Source organism: Rhamphochromis sp. 'chilingali', assembly GCF_963969265.1.
Source record: "Rhamphochromis sp. 'chilingali' genome assembly, chromosome: 18".
NCBI lineage: Eukaryota > Metazoa > Chordata > Actinopteri > Cichliformes > Cichlidae > Rhamphochromis > Rhamphochromis sp. 'chilingali'.
Genome location: NC_137945.1, coordinates 3,234,803 through 3,257,231, shown reverse-complemented (window position 1 = coordinate 3,257,231; position 22,429 = coordinate 3,234,803). Strand labels below are relative to the sequence as shown.

At 41.9% G+C, this 22,429-nt stretch overlaps 1 protein-coding gene and 1 long non-coding RNA gene across 2 annotated transcripts in view; both read left to right on the top strand.

Annotated features, from left to right (window-relative positions):
* Positions 1 to 22,429, top strand: part of LOC308385583 (uncharacterized protein) — a 119,976-nt gene that overhangs the window by 48,773 nt on the left and 48,774 nt on the right. The window lies entirely within an intron of this gene.
* On the top strand, positions 2,928 to 20,757 carry LOC308385619. Its single transcript, XR_013969588.1, has 4 exons — positions 2,928 to 3,235; positions 15,189 to 15,264; positions 15,471 to 16,737; positions 18,284 to 20,757. It is a non-coding gene; the product is annotated as an uncharacterized lncRNA (long non-coding RNA).

The following is a 22,429-nucleotide window of genomic DNA, read 5'->3' as shown; positions in this document are numbered from 1 at the left end:
AATAAGAACATGGATGTAATCCAAACTGAAGGTGTCAAAGTACCTAACTCTGTCCTAGTAGGAGGGTAACAGGTGATGAGGTTGACAATGAGGTTATTGATTACTTAGGGTAGTTTGGTTCCATTGGAAGAGTAATTAAAATAACTAGCACAGAGACACATTTTAAAAACACAGCCATTGTGGAGTTCCAATCAGGTGAACCAGTCCAGTTCCTTAAGGATAGCTTACCTTGCAAAAGACAAAGCCATAACCCAAGTGTTGTCCATCATATCCAGCTGCTGTCTGGCTGTATGCTGCAGACAGGGGTTCGTGTTTAATCCATTCTTACCTAACTGAACTAAAAGGTCTTGCCGAACTGAGTGGTGCAGATTTTGAGGTTTTGTTAGGTGAGCTGGCCAAAATGAAGAAGTCCACTGAGAGTAACCCCACAGTTGGACCAAATGCATCAGTGCCTAGTCAAAATCCGCAGTTCACTAGTGACACAGACTGAGATGAACCAACCATCATTGAGGATCAAAGTCCTGTTAAATTGGGCAGTGGTTCAACCCACTCGCCTGAGCATGGCTCTCACTCATCCTCTCCAAGTGTAGAGGTGACTGCCTCGCACAGAACAACCACTATTTACTTACCACCTGAACAGCTCACTCCACCTGAAGTACAGAGAGTAGTAGTTGAGGATGTCATTATGAACAATGAAATGCCTTCTCAAGGTCACGCAAAGGCCCTTCTCGGAGAAAACCCCTTGCTCTACTTTCGAAGCTGATTATGATACGTGGCGCAACAATGTTGAATTCCCCCTCACAGATCGTACCATATCTGACAAACTTAAGGTAACGAAAGTAGTTGAGAGCCTTCTTCCGCCAACTGCTGACATTGCAAAGCACCTTGGTCCTAACGCTTCTTGATTATATCAGCCTTCTTTTTCAAGTCAAGTCAAGTCAACTTTATTTGTCAATTCTGCCACATGTACAGGACATACAGAGAATAGAAATTTCGTTACTCTCAAACCCTAGATGAAATAGCAAATGAACATTTAAATATAAGAGAGTGATTAAAAAATGCAAATAAAATAATTAAAGAGTAAAAATTTTAATAAATACAATACAATTTTACGTATAACAAGAAAGCTATGCAATATACAATATACAATATTCAAGTAAGGGTAAATGACATTGAGTGTAAACCAGGCAGAGTAGTGCAAATAAGCAAATAGTGCAAATGGAGATTTAGTAATGTACGGTAAGAGATAGTGTAACAACAAAGTCTTATGAGGTAATGGCAGTCCAATGCTCCACAAAGTGACTGGTAACTGGTGCAGGCCAGTGAGTGAGTCAGAGAGAGAGTGTGTGTGTGTGTGACAGAGTTCAGTGAGACCGTGGTGGAGAGAGGGGAGAGGGGGCAGAATCGGGAGGGAGTTAAGCTTCCTGACAGCCTGATGGATGAAGCTTCAGTCTGCTGGTCCTGGCCTGGAGACTCCGCAGTCTCCTCCCTGACGGCAGCAGCTTGAAGAAGCTTTGCATTGGGTGCATGGGATCAGCCGCTATGCAAAGGGCTTTTTTAGTGAGACGGGTGCTGTAAATGTCCTGGAGGGAGGGGAGAGAGGCACCAATGATCCTCTCTGCAGCCCTCACTATGTGTTGGAGGGTTCTATGACAGGACGCATTGCAGGCTCCAAACCACACAGTGATGCAGCTCGACAGGATGCTCTCGATGGTGCCTCTGTAAAAAGTGTACATGATGGGGGCTGGTGCTCCTGCTCTTCTTAGTTTGCGGAGAAAGAAGAGACGCTGCTGTGATTTCTTGGCCAGTGCTGTGGTGTTGTACGTCCAGGAGAGATCCTCTGTGATGTGCACACCCAAGAACTTGGTGCTGCTCACTCTCTCCACAGACGCTCCGTCAATGGTCAGAGGAGCATGTTGGGTGTGCATTCTCCTGAAGTCCACGACAATCTCCTTCGTCTTCTCCACATTCAGAGAGAGATTGTTGTCAACACACCACGTGGCCAGGCGTCTCACCTCACTTCTGTAGTCGGTCTCATCCCTGTTGCTAATGAGACCCACCACCGTTGTGTCGTCCGCAAACTTGACATATCTTGACATATCCTATGGCACTGTTGATGATGGGGATGAGCTTTTTGCCAAATTCTTGAGCACAAACCAGAACTCAGGTGAAAAGCCTTCTGCCTATTTACAGCGGTTGCAGATAACCCTGAGTAAAGTCATTAAAAGAGGCGGCATCACTACAAATGATTCACTTCCGCTTCCGGCTGCATGGAGTGAAGTAGTGGGTGTGTCCAGCTCCGCTTATTAATTCTAAATATTGCATTTTCCAGACAACGTAATTCTTATTCTTGGTTAGCTGAAACCACACTAAAATGGATACTAAGAAGACCAGAAAATGTCTGTGAAGGTTCTCAGTCATCCAGGTCATCGTAGTCAAAGGAGCTTGCAAAGAAAAGCGTCTGGACTTCTTTAAGCTGCTTGAAGACGTTTCACCTCTCATCCGAGAAGCTTCTTCAGTTCTACACATCAGAAAATACACACAAAAGACCATAGACATCGATTCGACCACCTCAAGGACCTGAAGGACAGAATTGTTTAATTCCATGTGTGTGTCTCTTGCAGTCCTCCATAAGAGTCCTTCCGGGCGTAACATTGTTACAGAGAGACGGGTGTAAGGCTGTTCCAATTCTCAGCAGCGCTCTTTGCTTTTCCTGAGTCCTTAGCAATTCTTCTTCCTACGATGACGTTTTCATCAGTTCTGCAGAATAGATTGAAGGAGCGGGGAATTGGGAAATTTTTGTTTTTGTTTTTTGTTTTGTTTTTTGGATACAAATTGTAAACTCACTGTCTGACCCATACTCCGGAACAGTAGGAGGCGGTAATGCTCCTTTACGTTGGTTGCCAACCGCCGTTAAACACAAAGAAGAAGAAGAAGAGAAGAGGGCGGAGCAAAGTGTGTGTGCACGAGAGGAGCCGAGCAGAGAGAGCTCCTTTGTCATGAAACGGGAGTAAAGTAGTGAACTTAGGGGAGAGAAACAAACTAAAGTATCGATCATAAACCACTACCAACGTCCTGATCGATATCTGCATCGATCTGCCCACCCTTGTCTCCTGGATCGTAGCTGAGATCAGCGTGAACCACGTGGGTCTCTGCTCCCTGATCTGTTTCCTGTGTTTGGAAAGAGTTGCAGCTTCATCGCGGAGTTTCTCTCGGTTTGTGGGCTCATCTAAAGGTAAGCACCGAGCTAACTTTACTGTGAGTTCAGTTCATGTTGAGTTTAGCTCCTGAATGAGGTCTTCTGCTGCTCTCCTCGGTGTCTGTTCACAGTTTATTGTGAACACGTTGAGAGAAGAGTGAGAGAGTGTTTGGAGAAAAACACCAACTAATCATTAGCTCAGCATGCTGGGAGAAGTTGGAGCAGAAAAGTCTTTTCATTGTCCCTGCAGCTGTTTTTCTGCCTGCACCAAACCTCTACAGCCTCGTTTCTATTTGAAGTGATAACAGGAAGTCAGAGCGATCTGCTGCAGTATCAGGGTCACTATAACTTTATTGTCCAGGTGCTGTGGATGAACACGTTGTTTTTGTAGATCTGGGGTTTATAATAGCAGCAGTATTAATGAGACAAGGACAGCTCTGTCTTAACATAGTGAGTCCCTTTATTGGCAGACCACAACACAAAAAACCAGACGGTGCTGCATGAACATTTAATTAGTCCCTACCATAACACCCCTCCTCTGAGTATTCAATTCAGTTATATTTATATTTTTTTTTATATAGCACCAAATCCTCAACGCGACTGTTGTTGTGATTTGGCTTCTAGGATATCTTCTTTCCGTAGTTTGGTTACTTGGTGGTATATGAGACTTGGGTGGGTGGGGGATTGTCTCAATGAGATAATATCGTGGAGAATTCCGCTCTGCTTTATATTGTCCCGTTTTCTTTCATGTCCCAGATCCAAACTTGATCTCCTGGTTGTAGTCCAGTGAGGTCTTGTGCTCTCTGTTGTTGAACCATTTCCACTGTTTCTATCTCTCCTCTCTCTCTTTTTTTCTTTTTTATGTCTCTCAGCATAGTGATGTTTATCCTGCCTGGTTTGAGGCAGGATGGAAGTATAGGGGCTGTGGTACGAAGTTTCCTCCCCATTAGAATCTCTGCAGGGCTATGTCCATTGGCAAGTGGTGTGGTGCAATATGCCATGATGGTGAGAGATGGGTCTGCTTTCTGTAGAAGGCTTTTTACTGTTCTCATTTCTCTTTCAGTCTCACCGTTTCTCTGAGGGAATCTCAGGCTGGAAGCGGTGTGGGCAAAGCCCCACTCTAGAGCAAACGTTGGGAAGAGTTCTGAGGAGAATTGTGGGCCATTATCTGACTTTAATTATGTTGGTATGCTGTGGCGTGCCAATACGGACTTTAAGTGTTCAATCATTGCTGCTGATGTGTTAGAAGACAGCTCAGGTATTTTTGTGTATCTTGAGAAATAGTCCACTACAACCAAATACTGGCTGTTACTCCAGTCAAAAAGATTTTGCAGTAGAGTTGGACATGTTTTATTGTTTCATCTCTGTGTTGCTGCTGTCTTATTTGTTGTTGTCTGTCCTCTATTTCAGGAAGGCCTGATGTGCATACAAGTCCATTTCATCTCTTAATGTCGTGTTAGAAACCGCTCTTTCTGGCACTCTGGCAGCACGTCTGCAGTTGCTGTGTGTATGACATGTGAGATGGTGAAAGAGAACCTCATTACCGTATTTTCATGACCATAAGACGCACTGTACTAAAAGGCGCAGTCTCAGTTATGTGTGCCATTACTGTATTTAACACACACATAAGGCGCACTGGATCATAGGGCGCATACAAGTACCGTATGCGTATTTAAAAATAAAGCGGGAGCAAACCTGAGTTCGGTACCTTACTCACATTTCTATTACCGGTAATCGTCATCATCAACAACACACAAGCATACAAGTGTGCGTATTTAAAAATAAAGCAGGAGCAAAACAAAGTTTGGTACTCACATTTTTATCATCAATTAAACCCATCGAAGTCCTCATCCGCTGTGTCTGAATTGAACAGCTGCGCTAAATCTCCATCAAACATGCCAGGTTCACTTTCTTCACTGTCAGAGTCACTTTCCGTGCCGTGCGGCTCCTCGGAAATGATGCCGGCTTTTGCGAAAGCTCGAACAACAGTGCCAGCAGACATGTTAGCCCAAGCATCTACAATCCATTGGCAAATTGTGGCGTAACTCGCCCGGCGCTGCCTTCCACTCTTGGTGAAACTGTGGTCTCCATCGGTCATCCATCGCTCCCAGGCCGCTCGCAGCCTTACTTTGAATGGGCGGTTCACACCGATGTCCAGCGGTTGGAGTTCCTTTGTCAGGCCTCCCGGAATGACAGCAAGCTCACAGTTCATTTGCTTCACAAGTTTTTTCACATCGGCTGTGAGATGGGCACGCATAGAGTCACAGATTAAGAGCGATGGTGATGCGTGGAAAAAACCACCTGGTCTCCTTACATACACCTCCCTCAGCCAGTCTTTCATCATTTCCTCATCCATCCAGCCCTTTTCATTTGCCTTAATGATGATTCCTGCTGGAAACTTCTCTTTAGGCAAAGTCTTTCGCTTAAAAATCACCATAGGCGGCAGTTTCTGTCCATTAGCATGGCAGCCAAGCACAACAGTGAAAGAAGACTTTTCGTGCCCCGTTGTGCGTATCGCTACCGTGCTGGTCCCCTTCTTCTCCACAGTGTGACTCACCGGGATGTCAAAAGTGAGCGGGACCTCGTCCATGTTAGTGATGTGGCTGGGCTGGATGTTTTTGTCGCCGACGTGTTTGCTGCAGTAGGAGCGGAAGATGGCCAGCTTTTCCTTATAATCCGCTGGAAGTTGCTGCGCTACCGTAGTCCTGGTCCGGATGGAAAAATGGCACCGTTTCATAAAACGAAAGCACCAAGACGGACCTCCTTGGAAATGTTCAATGTTCATCTTTAAGCTAGTGAAACTGCTTTTAGCCGAATGGTGACCGTCGAAACGCTTCTCCCGCTCGCTCTTTGCTCGATGATCCAACGCTTGAGTCTTTCCTCCAACTCGGGCCACCTCGCCTTATGTCCACGGAAACTCAGCTGCGTTTTCTTGACCTGCCGGAGCTCGTTTTCTAGCTTCCTCCATTTGCGAACCATCGATTCGTTAATCTTAAATTCTCTCGCCGCTGCTCGATTTCCATGTTCCTCCGCGTAGCTGATGGCCTTCAGTTTAAACTGTGCTTAATAAACGTGTCTCTTTGCCATTTTCAGGGTTGTTAAAACAACGATGTTCCACATAATGCACATACCTGTTCTTTTATACAGGTATGTGCAATTTTCCGGTATATACGATCAACGCCCACACTTCACCCTTTAGCGTTCTCATGGTGTTCTCTACTACGTCCTCCTTACAACACACAGGGCGCACTGCGCTATAGGGCGTGCCGTACTTTTTGAAGAAAATCTAAGACTTTTAAGTGCGCCTTATGGTCGTGAAAATACGGTAATCTCATTCTCAGTCTTTGTACTCGTGGCGGTAGTTCATCTAAGTTCTTGGAGACTAAAAGTAGCTCTAAAGGCTTGTGATCTGTCACAACATGAAACTTGATGCTGATGAGAAAATCACTTGCACGCCCAGGTTATGGCTAATAGGGCTGCCAAAAATGATTCTTTTGATAGTCGACTAGATTATTTTTGCGATAATCACGTCATGCATCCATTGGATGGAAAATGAACTGCTATTTGCACCAGCATGCATCTGCTCTTATATAATTATCATTAGCTTATAGTGTTTAAGGTATGTGCTAACCAAAAATAAAGACAAGATGACAGTTTATTAAACTTTTAATGAAATTTGCAGATTGCCTCTGTGGAGTTCAATAACCTCAGCCTCCTGCTTCTTGCTGTCTAAAAAATAGCAGGACACTGGAGTAAATTCTACCATCTTACCCTTCTGTTTAACCAGTTTTCTGTTTGACGTTTATTCAGCTGTGTGAAAACTGTAACTTTAATCTCAGCCAAACCGATTTACCAAACGGTAACATTTTTACAATAATCTTTATTCTACACGAGGTAGTTTAGATGAACAGAAATTTGAAGCATTCTTTACTGATTTAAACCTGCCACAGCTTTCTGCTACTGACCAGCAGATTATAGATGCTCCAATTACAGTGGAGGAGATTACCCGTGCAATTAACAGTATGCCACTTAATAAAGCTCCAGGATTAGATGGGTTACCATTGGATTTCTATAGAGCATTTGAGGATATGTTAAGTCCCCTGTTGCTTGATGTTTTTAATGAGGCTTTTAAAGTAGGCTCATTACCTCAGTCAATGCACTCTGGACTTATAACATTTATTCCTAAAACTGGGAAAGACCCTTTAGACCCAAGTGGTTGAGCCCCATATCTTTGCTGAATTCTGACCAAAAAATCTTGTCAAGGGTCTTCGTGGGTCGATTAAAAGTAGTAATGGCGAAAAAATTATATATATGATTCAGTATATCCAAAAGTGGCCCTATCGCTGGATGCTGCTAAAGCTTTTGATTGTGTTGAGTAGGATTATTTGTTTAAGACAGACCTTCCCAAAGTGTGGGGCCCGCCCTTAGGGGGTCACAGAGCCATTGCAGGGGGAGAGCGGTATGAAAAGGGGGGAAAAAAACCAAAAAAACCCAATGTAAAACCTGAAGATAGAGACAAAATACTGTTAATCTGACTACCTGCCATTCTGCAATTCATCTCCTGTAAACAATAACGTGGCGCACAGCGTGACGTGAAAAAAAGGCACATACCTTTGACCTCTGTATTCCTTGTCCACACGTAAACAGAAAAAAATGAGTTTTAAAAAAAATCTGTTTTCGGTGATTCGAAACGCCGTTTACGTGTGGACGAAACAGCTGCGTTTTCAAACATACCCGTGTAGGTGCGGACGTATTTGGAATTTCGATGGTTAATAGTCAACATAAGCTTCTATGATATGCAGATGATATGTTGTTACTTATGACCCAGTCTGGGAAGTCAATTCCAGCCCTATCAGAATGTATAGAAAGCTTTACGCTGCTTTCAGGGTATTGCGTCAACTGGGATAAATCAGAGGCAATGCCTATGTCAGGACACTGCCCTCATACTTTATTTAAACAGTGGGAGTTTGGGTGGTCTGTGAATGGTTTGAGGTATTTGGTAGGGCTGAACGATTATGGAAAACAATCTAATTGCGATTTTTTGCCCCAATATTGCGATTGCGATGCGATATGCGATTATTTTTTAAGGTCTTTGTCTTCTGTATTATTAAACAAAGACAAGCAATACATCATATAGTATGGCCAATACTATATTACATTAATTTTAAACTGTTCTTTCCTGGAAGACAGACCTCTGTTATGATAACATGAGGTGATGCATGAATTGATGACTGACATTTTTATTTAACTTCTTCAATCACAACAGTATATTTGAACATACACAATAGTTTATTTTTAGCTTACAAACATCTGAGCATAAAGTGCTGACAAGGAACCCTGGTGTAAACATTAAAATGAAAGTCAGTACAATGTGCAGATTGCAGAAATATACATAAAAAACATCAGTGGCTTTACCACACTCAGTTTTTCGACATCTGTGAACTACTAGACAGTCATTCAATTAAAAAATAATATTAAATAAATAAAACTAATAAATAAAAAATACACACATCTTACTGATCTCTGCAGTCAGTAACATTACACATAAAGTGCAAACATAATAGCAATTGTATAAACACACACACAAACACGCCTTTAAAATTTAAAGGCGTGAAATTGGACGGTCTAGTTCTGATTAGCGTCACCGCTGTCTCGGTGGAGTTTAATAAACTCGGCCGTCTGCTTCTTGCTATCTAAAATATAACCAGACACTGGCGTAAATTCTCGACTGTCTCATACTTCTGTTTAATAAGTTTTCTGTTTGACGTTTAGTCAGCTGTGTGAAAACCAAGGAGGAACCCACCCGGGGGATTAATAAAGTTTTATTTTATCTAATCTAATAACTTTAATCTCAGCCAAACCGATTTACTCACGAACAAACAAAACACTGAAAAAAGCCCAACAATAACATTTTTAGGTTGTCTAAGTGACTTATATATTACGTTTAACCCGAGCAGCGAAACTCCGCGGTGATCTGAAAATGATGTGCCGGGAGTTGTGCCGTTCTCGGCCGCATCAGTAACCCTCGAGCTCCCGGCTAGCTGTCGAGCTGGTGGGTAGCAGACGCCTCTGAAAACGTCGAAGCACTTTTGCAAATATGGGATATCTTGATAAACCGAGCAGATATTTGATGTTTACACAACTACTTTCTCGCCTGAAAATATTTTAAAAGTTTATTTTGTGACCCAGAAAGATTAGTATGAGTAATTTTAAAACTTAGTAGCGGCCGCCATTGTTGGAAACTGGAGTTTGGCTGGGCCGCGCTATGAATTCTGGGATATGGTAGTAATTTGGACAGCCTTCGGCGCGTCGCTGTGACGTAATCGGTCTACAAATGCGGCCTCAGGAGGATGCAGCCCATGAATTTGGACATGTCCAGAGTATAATCGCAGCCTTTGCGGTTAGAAAATTACACTTGATCATGTCGCGATATTATCGCAAATGCGATATATCGTTCAGCCCTAGTATTTGGGGATACAAATGACCTCAGATTACACTAAGATGGTCTGAGCAAATATGGAGCCAATGTTTGAAAGAATAAAAATGGAATTTGGTAGATGGTCCGGAATACGTCTCACAATATGTGGTAAAATGAGTTGTATTAAGATGATGACTGCACCCATGATCTTTTATATTTTATCCAATATTCCATTACACATTCCAGATAAGTATTTCAAAGATCTAGATTTTTTGATTCGGCAGTTTCTTTGGGGTAGCTCACCACATCGTTTAAGTATTAAGAAACTTCAAGCGAGTACAAAACAAGGAGGTTTTTCATTGCCTAATTTCCAATGGTATTATTGGGTGAAGAATGTGAAACAACTTAGAGCATGGTTACCTACTGCACCAGTTAAACCCATCTGGTCCCATATGGAGACGGAAGTTAATGGCGGTATTTCTCCTTGGAGGGAGCTGTTTGATACCAGTCATAAACGTACCCATCCTATAATTGCAAATGCAAAGACATTGTGGTGTAAATTACATAGGGTGGGTCGCTGGGACTTTATTAAATCTCCTTCGGCATCCTTATGGGGAAATAAAATAATTTTAATTGGAGGGACATCGGTTGACTGGTTACAGTGGTGTAAGGCAGGCATCCTTAATGTATCAGATTTATTTGATTGTGGGACTAAATGTTTTTTAAGCTTTGATAAAATTGTGGAATTATATAAGTTGCAGCGTAATCAATTCTGGAGATATGTCCAAATACATAGTTCATTATCAAAGTGGTTGGGAACCTGTCCTGTGGGCAGCCCTGTGGAAGTCCTGCTCTCAAGACCATTACCTCTAAGATTTATCATTTATCGCAAGAACGGTCGGCTGACCCTCTCCTTAAAGTTAAGGGCTACTGGGCCCAGGACATGGCATTGGCCATATCTTCAGTTGAATGGGATTCATGTTTTCAAAATGTTAATACTAGTTATAAAGAAACAGGCAGTAGATTTATTCAACTTAAAATAATCCATTGGTGGCATCGAACACCGCAACAATTGTATAAATGGAACCTGGCCTCTACGGACGAATGTTGGAGATGTGATGGTCAAAATGTTTCGATTTTACATATCTTATGGAGCTGTTCGGGACTTCGGAATTGGTGGGAAAATATAATGGAGGTAATTTTCAGTGTTTTGAAAAGGAGATTTGGTATCTCACAAAAACTGTCCATACTTGGCATTTTCCAGTTATACAAAAAGATTAGGCCAAAATGCAAAACACTGTGTGGCTGAAAACTAACACTGCACATCACTCTCAACACACCATCCCCACTGTCAAATATGGTGAGGCAGCATCATGCTCTGGGGGTGCTTCTCTTTAGCAAGGACAGGGAAGCTGGTCAGAGTTGATGGGGAAATGGATGGAGCCAAATACAGAGCAATCTTGAAAGAAAACCTCTTGGAGTCTGCAAAAGACTTGAGACTGGGGCGGAGGTTCACCTTCCAGCAGGGCACCCACCCTATACATAAAGCCAGGGCAACAATGGAATGGTTTAAAACAAAACCTATCCATGTGTTAGGATGGCCCAGTCAAAGTCCAGATCTAAATCCAATCGACAATCTGTGGCAAGATCTGAAAACAGCTGTTCACAAACACTGCCCATCTAATCTGACTGAGCTGGAGCTGTTTTGCAAAGAAGAATGGGCAAGGATTTCTGTTTCTAGATGTGCAAAGCTGGTAGAGACAGACCCTAAAAGACTGGCAGCTGTAATTGCAGCAAAAGGTGGTTCTACAAAGTATTGACTCAGGGGGCTGAATAATTACGCACACCCCACTTTGCAGTTATTTATTTGTAAAAAAAAAATAAAAAAAATGTTTGGAATCATGTATGATTTTTGTTCCACTTCTCACATGTACACCACTTTGTATTGGCCTTTCACGTGGAATTCCAATAAAATTGATTCATGTTTGTGGCTGTAATGGGACAAAATGTGTAAAAGTTCAAGGGGCCAAATACTTGTGCAAGAAAAACTGGTGATCTCACTGATAATGTGGTCCCATTCAGCAAAATGGGCCAAAAAATTGCATAAAAAGCTTAATATCTCAAAGTATAAAAGTTATGTGCACCAGAAGATATAGCAGGCATTAGCAGAAGGAGCAGAACAGTTTAAAGTGTGAATGGTGAAAATCAGATGAAAACTGAGGGAGTAGTTAACCAGCAAATGTCTGAGCAACTAGAATAAGGTAGAACTAGAAAAGTTGCATTTCCTGCGAAAATCCAGTGTGAATGCCGTGTAGTGGAATCTGAAAACAGCAGAAGAAGGAGAAACCGCTGAAAAAACACTGCGTAGAAGCTGATTTTTTCTGAAAGCTGCTGCATTCACACAAGAAAGAATAAAGAGAAACAGGAACACAATCGTTCACACTTCTGCTGTTTTAATTGTGTGAATGCCGTGTGGCATTCACACAATTAAAACTAAGTAGCTGCCACCATAGTTGAAAACTGGAATTGGCTGAGCCACGCTATGAATTCTGGGATAGGCTGGTCACGAAGAATACACCTGACCCATCCTTCAAATCTAGTGAAATGAAGCACGCATTTGTCAACTGCATTTGGAGAAGTCTTCTAGTTTGGACAGCCTTTGTTGCGTCACTGTAACGTTATCACCTACGATACTGGAAACTGCTTCTTCTTCTTTGGCGTTTAACGGCAACTGGGATTCTTGTAGATGTAGTGCTGCCATCTTCTGTTTCAGTCCGTTAGTACACTCTTGAATCCTACGTATTCCTGTGTCTTTCAGGATCTTACAAAGCTTCAAAGGATGCGTCAACTATTAAATTAGTTGTCAGCAAATTTAATAGTCGAAGTAATCGTGACTAGTTGACAAATCCTGGCAGCCCTAACGGCTAATGCCTCCTTCTCTATTTGAGTATATCTTTGTTGTGTGGGGGTTGATGCTTTTGAAGTGAAGGTCACTACCTTGGTTGAGTCTTCCTCTTGTTTCTGAAGTAGCACTGCTCCCAGTCCATAGGAGGATGCTTAAGGCTGATACTGTTGTTTGTGCTTTGGGACTGTAGACTGCCAGGTACTCAGTACTGACTTAATGCTGTCAAACACTGTTTGTTGAGCCTCACTCCAACAGTACTTTTTTGCTACGGAGTAGTTCTCTCAATAGCTGTGTTTTTTCTGCTTGGTGGGGAAACATTGCCTTGATGATTAACCATTCTCAGAAATTGTCTCGCTCCACTTACATCGGTGGGTGCCTCCATGTTGCTGACCATGTTCACTTTTTCTGGGTCTGCTTTGACGCTTGTACTGTCAATGATCTGTCCAAGCAACTTGATCAAGGTTTTTGCAAAGTCGCATTTCTCACTTTTCAATGTCACACCTGCTTTTGTGAACCACACAAGGACTGCGACTAGTCTCTTGTCGTGCTGGGCCTGTGTGTCCAAAATGTCATCCATTTGGCAGACAACTTTGTCCAGCCCCTCCAAGACTTGAGACATTCATTTTTGAAAATGCTCAGGAGCTGAAGATATGCTGAAACAGAGTCTATTGAAACAATACCTTCCAAATGGCGTGATGAAGGTTGTGAAAAGAGCTGACTGCTTGGAAAAAGGTATTTTCCACAATTCTGAGTTAGCATCGAGTTTTGAGAAGAACTTCGCGCCTTCTAGCTGTCCTAGGGTGTGCTATACTGATTGCAACATGTGTCTTTCTCTTTTCACAGAATTGTTACGTTTGGTCAAGTCAATACACACACTACTTCTCTGTTTGGTTTGGGTACTGGAAAGATTCCTGCACAGCAGTCAGTAGACTGCTACACTCTGGAGATTACCCCTAACTCTTCTATACAAGCTAGCTCCTTTTTGATTTTAGGGCAGTAGGGAAGTGGGACCCTTTTTGGGGTCAACAGATAAATGGCTTAGCATCTGCTTTAAGCTCAATTTTGTATTCCCCCTCCATTTGTCCTAAACAGCTAAGTAGCTTCAGAAAGTGCTGCTTTACCGCCTCTGCTGAAGGGAGTGACGCTGCTTCTACTCTGTCCACTAACCCAAGCTCTACACTTGTTGGGCAGCTAAGTAACCCTTGTGTCAGGTCTGCTACTACATACACAGTATTGTAGTGTTGCCCGGAGTACTCAGGTTAGCTGTAAATTTCTCTGTAACTGCTAACTGCTTTCTTTTGTAACTGCTTTTTTCTTTCAGGCAAGACTGTTACATCCGCTCTTTTGTCAATTTTGAGCCAACAGGTCTATATTGTTAACTTTTTTTTTAGTCATCCATGCATCCTCAGTTCTATCAGATGCTACTGTGCTACTTCCCTCTCTTCAATGTCACCACCTGCTGCCCATATTTCTCCCAGTGCCCCCGACCTGCACACTCTTGCATAGTGACCTTTCTTTTTACACTGATTGCAGACTACCTCTTTGGCTGGGCACAGCTTTTTGCTGTGAGGTGTTGTCTTTCCACATCGATTGCATTGCCTTGTGTCATGTTTCATGTTCCTCTCTGTGTTTTGTGGCACAGTCTGTTCTGGTTTGAAATGTTTTATCTTTGCTAATGATGTCCACGTTGCAAGGATTCTCCTGCTTGAAGTTGTTTTTAAGAAGATGCTGGTGCTTCTTAACAAGCTCACTTTGGGGAATCCCTATCACTGCTTTTTCTAACATGAGCTCTGCATCCACTTGCAGTTCCTCCGAGAGCCTCTTGTCTCTCATTCCGACAGCGAGTCTGTCAATTATCATTTCACTGTACAGCGCCCCGTAGTCACAATGCTACGCCAAGGCATATAGGGATGTAATAAACCGATCTGCCGTCTCTCCCACTTCTTGCTGCCTTCGGTTGAACTTTTCACGTTTAAAAGATAATGTTTCTTCTGACTACAAAGTGTGCCTTAAGTTTGTTTTTGAGAGTGTGGTACTCACTCACCTCCTTTTCGGTCAGGTTCATTGAAGTGATCATGTCTTCAGCTTTATAGCCCAATGAATATATTAGAGAACCAAGGCTGGCCATTATTCTAACTCACCCTGGTGTGTGATGCTGTGCAGCTTCCTCACAGAAGCTGATGTCACAGGATGTCACAGCATCTCTATAATAATCCAAACTGTTGATAACAATTCTGAAAACCTGCCAGTCGGTGCAGTCCAGACACACCTGCAGATTCTCCACAGCCTCATCAGTCCACTGCTTCAGTGTCTTCACAAAAGCTTTAGACAGTTTCAGTTTGTGCCTGTTTGCAGGGATCAAGTGAACCATGACATGGTCTGAGAATCTTGATGTAGTTTGAGATGATGATACTCTTACCATCAGCTCACCTTCTGTTTTGTACTGTGTGTTTTTTATCCATTTTGTTTAATAAAATCTATGAGGTTCAAATGAAGCACCAAACTGCAGTTACTCAGTGGGGGTTCATTACTGCAGTTTCTCACCACTGTTGTTAACTGGAGGCTGACACACTGACTGAAGACATTTAGTTTGAGTGGATTTGAGCTTTCCATCTCAGCTTCTTTTGATCAAGGATGAAATACATATAAATATATTTTTGTTCCAGCTGATCATCAGGAGGAGACGAGCCATTTAGACTCAGCTCAGCCACTACAGAGGAAACAATGACTTCAACCCAAAAGGTGAGCAAGAATATCTGTTATTGAACCTGTGTGCAGGTTACAACTCTCATTGTAGCTCATCATTGTAATGTGATAATATCAGCAGAAGGTGGTGGTAACACACCTACGACGTGTTTGTTGACATCTTTGATTCCACTAATGGAGTTTCAGTTTGTTCCACGACTGCATTTCACTCACTGCCTCTGTTTGTATCTCTGTCACTGCAGGACCAACATGGAGCGAGAAGTCAGCGCTCTCAGGAGGCCGACAAACCTCACAGAAGAAAGAGAGAGAAAACATACAGCTGTGATGAGTGTGGGAAGGATTTTACCCTGGCTGGGAGCTTAAAAAGACACAAAGTCATCCACAGTGGAGTTAAAGCTTACACCTGTGACTTATGTGGAAAATCTTTCAACCGGGCTGGAAGCTTAAAAACACACCAACTCATCCACAGTGGAGTTAAAGCGTACACCTGTGACTTATGTGGAAAATCTTTTACTTTTCCTGCTAACTTAAAAAGACACCATCTCATCCACAGTGGAATTAAAGCGTACACCTGTGACTTGTGTGGAAAATCATTTACCCACGCTGAAAGCTTAAAAACACACCGACTCATCCACAATGGAGTTAAAGCATACACCTGTGACTTGTGTGGAAAAAGTTTTACTTTGGCTGCTAACTTAAAAAGACACCAACTCATCCACAGTGGAATTAAACCGTACACCTGTAACTTGTGTGGAAAATCTTTTGCCCACGCTGGAAGCTTACAAACACACCAGCTCGTCCACAGTGGAGTTAAACCGTACACCTGTGACTTGTGTGGAAAATCTTATATCCACGCTGAAAGCTTAAAAAGACACCAACTCATCCACAGTGGAGTTAAACCGTACACCTGTGACTTGTGTGGAAAATCTTATACCCACGCTGAAAGCTTAAAAAGACACCAACTCATCCACAGTGGAATTAAACCTTACACCTGTGACTTATGTGGAAAGTCTTTTACCCAGCCTAGAAACTTACAAACACACCAACTCATCCACAGTGGAATTAAACCTTACACCTGTGACTTGTGTGGAAAATCTTTTACCGAGGCTGGAAGCTTAAAAAGACACCAACTCAGCCACAGTGGAGTTAAAGCATACAGCTGTGGTCAGTGTGGTAAAGCTTTTACTCACAGTGGCCTCTTACAGCGTCATCAAGTTATCCACTCTGGATTTAAGGCGTACAGCTGCCACATATGTGGAAAAACCTTCCACTTGCTAGGCAGCCTAAATATTCACCTCCGCATTCATACTGGAAATGACGTTTACTGCTGTGATCAGTGTGGGAAACTGTTTGTGAGATATAAAGACTTAGAACGCCACATGTTTACCCACACTGTGGGGAGACCTTATAAATGTGACCTGTGTGAGAAGACTTTTAAAGCGCCACGTTACCTTAAAATCCACCAACAGAGCCACACCAGAAAGAAACTGCAAGTGCAGTTACTGTGAGGTATGTATGTATATTATTATCTTCTTGTTTAAGACTGACTGTTTCGTTCAACTGTGCTCATTAAATTGTGTTCGCATGTTAGTAATTCTACTGGACTCAATTTTGGAATTTTGGAAACAGTGCATTTAGATAATGACTGAAACCAGCCCACTGAAGGAACAATGTGCTGGGAGTTCAGTTCCTTAAGCTTAATTATGCAGATTCTCATGACCATTGATCAACAACCACTGACCATTATGCAAATGTACTGTTTATAAGATTGGGGGAAACTTGCAGTCAGCTGAGACTGAAGGAGTCACTTGGATGAGTGACGAAACGTTTCTCCCACAAAATTATATGTCCAGATGAACAGAATCAATTTTTGGAGGTTTACTTACCTGGATGATTGAGCATGCATCAAGATGGGTTGACAATGTTTCTTTCTCGCTGATATAACGGGACACCTCAACGAGTTACAAAATATGATCCCCAGATAACACAACTTTCAAATACAAAGCAGCGGCAGGGATCACATTAATCTGCAAATCCTTGTATAAAGATAAGTCATATTAGCCCAGTTTATTTTTTCTTATCATTGTTTTTGGGGCGAATGTGGCTCAAGAGTTGGCAGTTCTTCTTGTAATCGGAAGGTTGCCGGTTCGAGCCCCGGCTCCGACAGTCTCGGTCATTGTGTCCTTGGGCAAAACACTTCACCCGTTGCCTACTGGTGTTGGCCAGAGGGCCCGGTGGCGCTAGTGTCCGGCAGCCTCGCCTCTGTCAGTGCGCCCAAGGCAGCTGTGGCTACAATGTAGCTTACCATCACCAGTGTGGGAATGGGTGGATGACTGAATGCAGTGTCAAGGTCCATAGGGATTAAGTAAAGCGCTATACAGGCCATTTACCATTGTTGTGAGGCGACCATTAATAGCATCTGAATTTTCTGTTTGTATAGTTCCTTTGCTGTTATGGTGTTCTTGTTATGGATAAAAAAATTTTTTTTTGAAATATAGCAAATCTATTTCTATGAAGTTGTTCTATATAGTGTGTAAGATAAGATGACCTTTATTAGTCCCACAGGTGGGAAATTTGTCTCGTTACAGCAAAAGTGCAAAGTTATGTAGCACTTAGCAGTTATGTAACTGTTGATATGCAGCATTATTAAATTTATTGTTAATGCAATTGTTGATATGGTAAATTGACTTTTGAGGAAATTTTAGATGGCACTCATCATCAGAAAGGTTGCCTACCACTGGTAGAAAGGTTGCTCTACAACAAAGACATTTATTGAGTCTCAGTACCAGGTCACTTTACTCTAGCATGCAAAGTGCTTTACCGTGTTGTATAAAGCACTTTGAGTGCTCAGGCAGAGTAAAAAAGTGCTTTATAAGAATCAATCCATTTTACTTGTATTTACTAAATGAACAACGGGAGGGTCATCTAACTAAAACCAATCAGTGTATCCCACCTGACCCCCTCAGAATCAGCTTACTTTTTATTTCAGGCCACTTTCAGAATTAAAATGTTGAAGGAATTCCCTGACTTACACTGTCTTTGTGTCTTTGTTTAGAAGCAGAGCAACACAGAAGGATCCAGTTCTCAACCCTGTCATCACTGTGGTGGTGGGAAAGAGTTTCACTGTGACCTTTTGTGGAAAAACTTTCACTCTGCAACAGACCCTAAAAATCTGGACTTCTTTAAATTGCTTGAAGATTATTTCACCTCTCAACCGAGAATCTTCTTCAGGTCTAAGGTCAAATGGTGGAGAGTTCCAGATTTAAGCTCTGTGGGAGCGTCCCCCTTAGAGGGACCTCCTAATGATCCTCTACCTAATCGCACAAGAGAAGGTGTGAAAACGGGTGTAGGTAGGATACAATTTATACAAGGAGTATAAAAGAGGTGATATTTTTGGTGTCAATGCTGGTGTGAAGATTGTGCTGTTTTGATTGCTTTGCAAATATTCATTTCAATAAATCCAAGGAAATATTTGGTTTCAACGTTCAGTTTATTTTTAGGAAATATTCCAACAGTTAAGTGTTGATAAATGAACTTGAGTCTCTAAAAATGGGCTAAAGGAGATGTGAAGTGCAAACATATGTACATTGTGTGTAATGGGATTTGGCAAGGTTGAGAGATCTCCCGGATATAAAGAAAAATGTAAATACGAGACTGACAAAAAAATTGATAATAAAGACTTAATAAAGCAAAACACTGGATGGTACAGCTCATGAAGGCACAAACATGGCCTGCTACTGGATGTGTGAGAGGCAGAGAGAAGGGGACGGGCTCCCAGACATCGCAGTGAAGGTCAAAGGTGAAAATAAGACATGCAGAGAGAAGTCACTCACTGTCTGTGCATGTTAGGAATATAGTGATTAAATAAAGTTCATTTAGTGAATTTTTTTTAAAATTTTTTTTATATATATATACATTGCAATGGTTCTCATTAAGAGTTGGCCCTCCATGTAATAATGGGTAAAAGAGTGAATTTGGCTCTATGATTGAACTGAATTATTGAGACTGACATGTAGAGCTGCAGAGGGATTTCCAAACATGCTTAGATATCATAGCCAGTTTAAGTCAGGGTGCAATTTTCCTGCGCCAAATTAGTCTGAACAGAATATCCTAGACTTATATAGTAAGTACAAAATTACAGGCTGAGAATTGTTAGATAATAGTGTAACCCATGTGAAATACAGGTCCGTAAAATCCCCCCCCCCCTTCTTTTTTTTATCTAAGGCTATAGCCTGTTATTGTCAGAAGGGGGTGCTGTAATGCAGTTTTGTGTTCTGACAACCGTGCGTCTAGTGCGCAGGAAGCATTACCTGTCTCTTCCTATGAGATCTTCCCTCTCTGATGGCAGTCAAGTGTGTGTCGGAGCTCACCGAAAAGTATTTGGTATGCAATGCTGCAACCTGATTAATGAGACCAGATTGTTTTACGTATAAATGCTAATAAGCTACTCTTTTATTAGGCCCCGAACTCTGACCACAAAGGGAATAACGTCTGTCCAGTTATTTGTGTTGGAATATCCCAGTGAGTGACATGACGTTTGTTCATCAAATTTGGTGTGTTGTTTTACTTTTCTTGTTGTTCTTCACAGTGTGTTATAAGTGTTGAATGCTCTGAGCTAAAGGTGTTTTACTGCCGATGCTAGCTGCTAATAGCTGTTAGCTACCCTACCCCCACGAAGCCATATTCCGATCGGGGAGGTATTCAGATAGAAGCACTAGCTCTGTTTATATTAGAATGGTTAAGTCTTAATAGAAATGAGCATATTTCAAGTTCATTAGTACTTGCACTGTGAATTAAGTTACATTTGCTTGTTAGCCTTACGGATGAATGTCACCTTGATTGCGATGACTATTTACATTACTGTTTAAGCTGCTGATGTTCTTTATTGTGATATAATTGTGATAAAATAGTTGATACTGGTACAAACAAGTTACTGTAACTCTTGTAACTTGGTAAAGCTAAATGGAATGCCATTTGTTATTAATACATTTGGAAAAGAAGTTCATGAGCTCATGTTAAGAACACAAGATGGAAAAGAAATTCATTGTTCTGCACTGTTTGTGTAGATTGGTTTTTTGTACTAGAAAGGATTCTGGAGAACCACTGACGGCGAGAACAGCCCAAATGAGATCCTGAATGATCATGAAATGATATGGCCAGCCATGCGATCGGATTGTAGGATTTGCCTGAGAAACTGATTCAAGCATCCCTGTATTTCAGACAAGCCCTATCCCAGATAATAGGGTTTGCACACTGACACTTCCGCTACAGGTTTCAACGACTTTAAAGGACAATTCAGACTGGACAATTCAAACTTCACAACGGGAATACTTCCATCCGTTTTATTCATTCAAAAGAGTTCTGATACAATTCAGTATAAGTCTTTCATTCGACTGTCTTTATTTTATTTGTTCTGCTTTATATCTATTCACCTTTAAAATGCACTATTAGTGTGCAGTTTGGTTTATTGTGCTGTATATGTTTATGAATGGTACTGAGGCAATAAAGGTCTCAGTTGTTCATTTCCAAGCCAATTCCTTTTGTGAGTCTCCAAAACAAAACCTCCTTCTGAACCTATTAAGATGTTTAGGGTCTCTATTTGAAGTGAAAGTGTACTGGTCCTGAGTAGAGGTGCTACACAAATGTGGCGCACCAGCCAGGAGGTTTAATTCCTTTTATTTTTGGAAGTTTAGCAACTGGTGCTTTCATGCCTTTTGGGTCAAATCATTACATTTGTCAATGACATTCTGGGTTGGAGTAATAAGAACATGGATGTAATCCAAACTGAAGGTGTCAAAGTACCTAACTCTGTCCTAGTAGGAGGGTAACAGGTGATGAGGTTGACAATGAGGTTATTGATTACTTAGGGTAGTTTGGTTCCATTGGAAGAGTAATTAAAATAACTAGCACAGAGGCACATTTTAAAAACACAGCCATTGTGGAGTTCCAATCAGGTGAACCAGTCCAGTTCCTTAAGGATAGCTTACCTTGCAAAAGACAAAGCCGTAACCCAAGTGTTGTCCATCATATCCAGCTGCTGTCTGGCTGTATGCTGCAGACAGGGGTTCGTGTTTAATCCATTCTTACCCAACTGAACTAAAAGGTCTTGCCGAACTGAGTGGTGCAGATTTTGAGGTTTTGTTAGGTGAGCTGGCCAAAATGAAGAAGTCCACTGAGAGTAACCCCACAGTTGGACCAAATGCATCAGTGCCTAGTCAAAATCCGCAGTTCACTAGTGACACAGACTGAGATGAACCAACCATCATTGAGGATCAAAGTCCTGTTAAATTGGGCAGTGGTTCAACCCACTCGCCTGAGCATGGCTCTCACTCATCCTCTCCAAGTGTAGAGGTGACTGCCTCGCACAGAACAACCACTATCTACTTACCACCTGAACAGCTCACTCCACCTGAAGTACAGAGAGTAGTAGTTGAGGATGTCATTATGAACAATGAAATGCCTTCTCAAGGTCACGCAAAGGCCCTTCTCGGAGAAAACCCCTTGCTCTACTTTCGAAGCTGATTATGATACGTGGCGCAACAATGTTGAATTCCCCCTCACAGATCGTACCATATCTGACAAACTTAAGGTAACGAAAGTAGTTGAGAGCCTTCTTCCGCCAACTGCTGACATTGCAAAGCACCTTGGTCCTAACGCTTCTTGATTATATCAGCCTTCTTTTTCAAGTCAAGTCAAGTCAACTTTATTTGTCAATTCTGCCACATGTACAGGACATACAGAGAATAGAAATTTCGTTACTCTCAAACCCTAGATGAAATAGCAAATGAACATTTAAATATAAGAGAGTGATTAAAAAATGCAAATAAAATAATTAAAGAGTAAAAATTTTAATAAATACAATACAATTTTATGTATAACAAGAAAGCTATGCAATATACAATATACAATATTCAAGTAAGGGTAAATGACATTGAGTGTAAACCAGGCAGAGTAGTGCAAATAAGCAAATAGTGCAAATGGAGATTTAGTAATATACGGTAAGAGATAGTGTAACAACAAAGTCTTATGAGGTAATGGCAGTCCAATGCTCCACAAAGTGACTGGTAACTGGTGCAGGCCAGTGAGTGAGTCAGAGAGTGTGTGTGTGTGTGTGTGTGTGTGTGTGTGTGAGTGACAGAGTTCAGTGAGACCGTGGTGGAGAAGAGGGGAGAGGGGGCAGAATCGGGAGGGAGTTAAGCTT